Source organism: Labeo rohita, chromosome 3 (assembly GCF_022985175.1).
Source record: "Labeo rohita strain BAU-BD-2019 chromosome 3, IGBB_LRoh.1.0, whole genome shotgun sequence".
NCBI classification, from domain to species: Eukaryota; Metazoa; Chordata; class Actinopteri; order Cypriniformes; family Cyprinidae; genus Labeo; species Labeo rohita.
In genome coordinates this window covers 43,275,232-43,283,022 of record NC_066871.1, presented here as the reverse complement: position 1 = coordinate 43,283,022, position 7,791 = coordinate 43,275,232, and positions in this window count along the sequence as shown.

Below are 7,791 nucleotides of genomic sequence, written 5' to 3'. Positions count from 1 at the left end.
TTTCAGTATTCGAGTTCTAGTCTACTTTTTTAGCTTTAGGCACTTGACCCTTGGCTTTTTGCACTTTGTTTTCCTTGATGTTGTAGCTATGTTTATAAGGCACAGACATCAAGACATCATTCATGTTGTTGTGCATGATGGGTGCCACCATAGTCTAAAAACCATGTCTCCCAGTATGCATTGCAGCATGAATAATTATCCAGCTGAACTGTCTTAGCATTTTCTTCTATTCTTACAATTTTACCATTACCTCTCCCCTACACACTTTTCACGCCCCCTTAGAGGATTGTGTAGGCAAAACAATCAGTGACAGTTTTCCAGATCTGCGTCACCAGTGTGCTAATATGACAGTTTTAATTGAGGATGCTTTTGCTTTTGCTTGAACCCAGGTGGGAAAAAAAGTGCACTTCCATAATGTACTTAAAGTGCTCCAGAACAATCAGCAGTCAGTTCTCAGCTCCACACACAAAGGAACTCAAACCAACCACATCCACTGCTAAAACTTCCCTCTTCTCCTTCTGTCCCATCACTGAGGCAGAAGTATTGAAACTTCTTCGCTTTTGACACTGTGAATTATCAGATCCTTCTGTCCACCCTCTCATTAATGGGTATCACAGGGATTCTACTTCAGTGATTTGAATCGTTTCTCACAGGTATAGGTCCTTTAAGGTGGCCTGTATCCATAGCACATCAAGTCACTGGGGTTCCTCAGAGATCAGTTCTTGGATCCATCCTCTTCTCCACATACACTACATCACTGGGACCCATCATACAGGCACATGGTTTCTCCTACCATTGCTATGCTGATGACACACACACAGCTCTATATTTCATTTCAACCAGATGATCCAATTGGATGCAAGAACATCAGTTACAGCTCAACCTAGCAAAGACTGAGCTTCTCATCTTCCTTGCCACTCCAACTGTACAGCTTGATTTCCCCATCCAGCTAGGTTAATCAACAATTACCCCATCATGTTCAATCAGAAACCTCGGTGTAATCTTTGATGACCAGATGACTCTCAAAGACCACATTGCAAAAATTTTGCAGGTTTGCATTACACAACGTACACAACTGAAAGACAGGCCCTACCTAACGGAGCATGCTGCACAATTTCTTGTCCAGGCCCTTGTCACTTCTAGGCTGGACTACTGCAGTGCTCTTCAGCTGGACTTCCATTGTGCACAATGAAACCTCTACAAATAATTTAGAATGCAGCAGCACAACTAGACTTCAATGAGCTCAAAAGGGTTCATGTCCCACCTCTCTTTATCTCCCTGCTGTAGCTAGCGGTTGTGGGTCACATCAAGTTCAAGACATTGATGTCTGTGTATGGAACAGCCACAGACTCAGCACCTACCCACTTTCAATCACTCTTACGAATCTACATCTCCTCCGCACCACGAGGCGTCGCTCACTTAAAGATCTCAATCAAAAAAAGGTACAAAATCATCAACTTTGAAGCTGTACAACATGTGCAACACTTTACTGTCCATATAAAGTAGTGAAATTTCCATAATCTGATGTACTGGTACTGTATACTGTAAATGTACTGTATGAGTAACAGATTTTTGTTGGCACTTTTTCCTGAACCATTCATTCAGTTCTCAAAACAAAGACACATTTCTCAAAAAGTTTAACAATGAGTTAAACTATATTAAACATCAGCAAAACTGATGACACACCAATCAGAATCTCTGCATCCTAACAACGGAGAGAGGAGAGAGCTGAAAGAATCAACACAGGAATTTATACTTGTTAACAATCGAGAAAGCTGCAATACGACTAGATTCTTAGCCAAATCTGCTATCAGTTTCTGTGATCTGCATCTTCTTATTGATTTCATGCTATTGTTTTGTCATATTTGGCAAAAGAGAAGCATTCTAAAAAACTAAGAGCATTCTGAAAGACTGCGTATGTGATATTAACATGCCAATTTTAGAAGAGATAAGAAAATATGATCAATGAAAGAATTAAATTGATGATACAAGAATACAACTGGGAAATTAACCACATGTTCATTTCTAAATGTGGTTCAATCCTTCGTATCTGATATATTTCATAAAATAAAGACCCACATGTTACCAGATTAATTTAGATAAACGTGGTAACACTTTAGAAGAGGGAACACTTATACACCATCAACTACGACTTTTCCCTTAATAAATTCCTAATTTGCTGTTTATTAATAGTTAGTAGGGTAGTTGTTAAGTTTAGGTATTGGGTAGGATTAGGAATGTAAAATAAGGTCATATAGAATAAGGCATTAATATGTGCTTAATTAGTTCTAATAAATTGCTTATATTCTAGTAATATGCATGCTAATAAGCAACTAGTAAAAATAAAGTAAAATAAAAGTAAAATAAAGTAAAATAAAGTGTTACCATAAATGTAATGCATAACCCAGGCACAAAGACGTTAAGTTTACCTAAATGTGCCAGTTTAAGATAACTTATCAACCTGAAACAACATCATGAGCTTCTACACTTAAATAACATCAACACACTGACCATTTATCACATATAGCAGTTATCACGTTAATCGCGAAGCACCCATGGTAATCATGCAGGGGCGGATAAAGAAAATAATTTTTAGGGTGGCAAAGGGGTGGCATGGGTGGCAACACCAAAGCAAGCCCCCATGCCTAGTTTTTGGGGGTTTATAGTCTGACATACACAGACTATAAAGTCAATGAACAACATAAAAAAAAAAAATATATATATATATAATAATAATAATAATAATAATAATAATAATAATAATAATAATAATAATAAACCTTCAACAGGTTTAAAATGTTTCTGAGCTTGTATCACCAAAGACGACATGCAGTTCTATTAAATTACTACTTAGATGGTATAAATTACGTTTTAGTGCAAGTTTAAGATGTTAATGTCAATGATTTAATGTTAATTTCCTAACATTAGAAAGAAATATTACAATATCAAAGCACTGAAACTGGATCACTTTTGGAAACAATGTTTGATTTTCTGTTATTAACAGAGGTGGGAATGTCTGTAATCACTCATAACACAGTATTAACCATATAATCTAAACCCAGAATATCCTAGCAACCAACGAGCAACACTTTAGCAAACATCTGGAACATCTAACTGACCAAACTATTTGTGTTTTTAAACAAGACTTTAAGACAAGCCAGCATACAATCGTCTTTCAAACGTTTCAATCTAGTTATTACAGGTATTCTTAAATGCTTACATTAATTTAAAAAAATAATAATTTTTACTCCTGACACAAGACAAGATCTCTAGTCATTTCTCAGTTCTGCAAAAAATGCAGTAGGCATAAAAAATGGTTATAAATAAAATTTGAGAGTCACAATTTTGAAGGTGTGCAACATGTGCTACAATTTACTGTACATATAAAACAGTAAAATGTCCACCATCTAATGTACTGGTATTGTACCATGTAATTATATTGTATGTGTAAGTAATCATGTGAAAGATGTGTAAACCATGTAAAAGATTCGTTAAGTTCTCTCCTCCTTGTTGGATGCATGATTCTGACTGGTGTGCCATCAGTTTTGCTACTTACTGTTAAACTCTTTGAGAAAGGAACTGTATAAATGGTTTGGGAAAGTGAGCCAACTAAAATCAGTTACATTTTGTTAACAATAGAGAAAACTGCAATACGACCAGATGCTTACCTGACTCTGCTAATAGTTTCTGTGATCGGCATCTTCTTATTGATTTCATGCTAATATTGTTTTGTCGGATACGGCAAAAAGGCCTATATCCATGATGAACGTGGTGCGAGCGGTCAGAGAATTGGATCACCAAACAATTTTATCTAATGGTGCGTTCACACCAGACGCGAATGAAGTGTAAGCGCGAGTGATTTACATGTTAAGTCAATGCAAAGACGCGAATAGACGAATTGAGCGTTTCGGGTGTTTGATGCGCGTAACGCGTGATTCGCGCAAGTTGAAAAATCTGAACTTTGGCGAATATTCGCGCCGCGATAACCAATCAGGAGCTTGCTCTAGTAGTGACGTGATTAGGACGTAGCGAGCAGAGGCAGAAATCCCAAACAACAATGGAGGGCAAAATCATTGTCGCTGTATGTGGATATCCGGAGCTGTACGATACATCTTCGTACTTTTATAGAAACAGCCCAGCTAACAATTTTTGGTTCCCAGAACGTTCTGGGAACGTTAGGTTTTGGTTCCCAGAACGTTCCCAGAACGTTACCAAGAACGTTCCCTATTGGTTAGCCAGGAAAGTTTTCTTAACGTAAATAGAACGTTCCCTGCAGGTTAGGGGAACGTTCTGGGAACCTATCGGGAACGTTCCGGGAACGTTCCCGCAACGTTCTGAGAACGTTCCCTGTAGGTTCCCAGAACGTTCCCCTAACCTGCAGGGAACGTTCTATTTACGTTAAGAAAACTTTCCTGGCTAACCAATAGGGAACGTTCTATTTATGTTCCCAGAACGTTCTCCTAACCTCTTCACTCCGATACCGCTGCCGTATGTCAGCACTCCCGCGTCCCGTAGTAAGCAGCATGGAAGACGGACGGATGTGGACCTCAATAATCACTACTACAAACCATGTCTTGTTTTAAACTATTGTTTAATCCTTACAGATATTTAGAGCACATTTAGCCACCATAAAATGACATTAAATTATCCTTTAATATCCTATTTGTTTTATTCGTTAATATATAAGATTAGAAGTACCATAACCCAGATTTTGTTTATTAAAGCACCAAATAACACTGACTTCAACAAAATATTGGATTTTAAAAATGTGAATTTTATTTTTACAGACATTGAAAACGAATAACATTTATTTGACTTTACTTAGAATAATATTACATTCGTTTCTTACCACTGAATTAACGACGATGTGCTTCTCTCTTTTGGTCAGTACACAAAAACTTCTCCGTTAACATCATGTTCTCTTCAGTTGGACGTGTCAAATTTCCCTGAAATCACAATATTTACTCTCGTATATATATATTAATTATAAGTAATTATTCATTAAAGCGATCAATCAACGAATGTTAGTCAGTAAAACGAAATGACCGTTAATTTTTAAATTACGCGGGTGCGCGGTTTTCTGTGGAAGGCAGGATTGAGCGCGTGCTAGAGAAGCGCGTGCAGATCAGAGGCGCGCAGAAAAGAAATATACAAACAAACCCAGTGTTAATGATATGATTTTCTGACTACGCTTAAACTTGGCTTAATTGGAATTATATTATAATTATAATTCGATTTGACCACTTTGATGTCTACACTTTATTAAACGCTTATTTCAGACATGAAATTCTGCAAAAAAAATAGTTTGTTTATGTAACCGAAACCACCAGGATGTAATGCCTAGCTTTTGGCGACGTTAAGATTTAAATAACGACTACGCCACCCCTATATATATACAGGATAGGGGAACCTGCTATATTAAACTCCCGCCCAGGTGGTTCAACTGAAAGAACCTGGAAACCAAAGTGCAATGAAAATCAATTTTATTTCAATAAAACAATATTCGTTAACCAACACTTTAACAGGTATATTATGACTTTTGTCTAGCTTCCAGTCTAAAAATACAGTTGTCCATAAAGGAACCTTCGAAGTAATAAAAATTGGCTAATATGGTACTGGACTACCAAGATTTTTGTATTCAAACAACCACTTGTACTGAAAAAAAGGTTTACACAAAGCCCAAACCAAAAAAACAAATCAAATGTACCCAACAAAAATCATGTACCCAAACACAAAACACCACAAACCAACAAAAGAAAACTTCAGTACATGGAAAGTTCAACAAAACCCTGTCGAGACCATAAGATTACAATAATATAGCCACTCATTAAACCCAAATAACATACAGCCATAAGGTCACATTAATATGGGCACTCATAGGCTTAAATAGACCTCTATACACCACTGCAATGGATTATCAAATAAACAAAAACCAAAACAAAAAAAGTGGGAAAAGGAAACAGTGGCGCACAGCACGACAATCAGCATAAAACCTCAGCCCATATAATGGACTAAACTGTAGCAGGCAACCACCTCATGGAGGAAAATCAGACGCAGTGCTAAACTGTAAAGCCAATCACTTCCTTACAGGAAAAGGGACAGGTGCACAACAACTTGAATTAATATCATTGATATTGCTAGCCGGTAGAAGCCAACCACTTCATAGGAGGAGAGGCACAACAATACACAGCAGCTCACTAACAGTCTCCAAGATGTTATTCCCCACAAATCATACGCACTCCACACGAGGACGATCGTCAATTTGTCAAAACCACCCGCACACACCTATGCAGCTCTTCGACCCACAATAAAATTCATTAATTAGCAGAGAGCACTTGCACAGTTCTTCCAAGCGCCAACAACGGGGAGTACAGCACCAAGAAACGTGAACAAACGATAGTTTAATAATCGCGAGACTTAAAACCCCCCCGCTTGTTGCTTCACCTGCCTGCTTAAAGGCACAGCACACCCATTTCCGGCTACATTTATGATGAAAAAGAATACATTTTAACATTAGAATGATCAGAAAGATCTGCCAAGTTTTTATTAGTTTACACTGATATGACAACTAAAAATAACCTGCAGGGAACGTTCTGGGAAGGTTGTTTTTAGGTTATAAAATTAAACCAAAAAATAACCTGCAGGGAACGTTCCCAGAACGTTGTAAAAATGCAATCTAAAAATAACCTGCAGGGAACGTTCTGGGAACGTTCCCTGTAGGTTGTAAAAATGCAATCTGAAAATTACCTACAGGGAACGTTCCGGGAACGTTCTCTGTAGGTTCTAAAAATAAAACCTAAAAATTACCTGCAGGGAACGTTCTGGGAAGGTTCTTTTTAGGTTATAAATTTAAACCAAAAAATAACCTGCAGGGAACGTTCCCTGTAGGTTAATAAAAAGAGAACCTACAGGGAACGTTCCTAGAACGTTCTCATTTGGTTCCCAAAAAAATAACCAAACGGGAACCATAGGGGAACGTTAGGGGAACGTTCTGTGTTTGCTGGGAGGAATAAAAAGGATCTTGCTTGGAAGAAAGTAAGTGAGGAGGTCGGACAATCTGGTAAGTTGTAAAAAAAAAAAACACTCTTTACTCAATTTGAGCTATATATACATATATGGGTGCACCTCTGAAGGATCTGATTGACCCAGACACGGCGGCGAACGAGTGTACGCTGTTTTTTCAGCCTTCCATAGCACATAAAGCGCAGCTACCCTCTCAACAAAATCCATGTCAGCCATTTAGCAACGAGACTGGAGCCGCCTGGCAGAAGCCCCTCCCATGACGCGAATTCACGTCTGTTGTTAAGCGAATTTCACGCGCGAATGAAGCGCGTAAACTCAAAATGTTCAAACGTCCAACTATGCGCGAATAGCGCGATTTATTCGCACAAGTCGCGTCTGGTGTGAACGCACAGTCAGACATATCCGGACGGGATTAGAATTCTCAGAGGACTTCTGAGTTAGCCGAGAAGCAGTTAGCCGAGAAGCAGTAATTATCTGATTCACGAACAAATGTAAAGCAATTGTTAGTGAACTGGGGTTTTTGACTCAAAAAAGAACCGGTTCATAAGAGTCATTTGTTAATGAAGTCGAATACACTGGGCGCGGTGCGTGCGCGTGCGACCATCGTGCACAGTTTATTGAAAGACGTGTTTTTTGCCATTATTTTGCGTTACGCTGTCATCGCTGCGGCTGAAAAGTAGCACATGAAACACTGCTTACATTTACATTTTATTCTGATAATTCTGGGCCACCCCGGTAGATCCGCCCCGTAACCATGTGCTCAGGCCT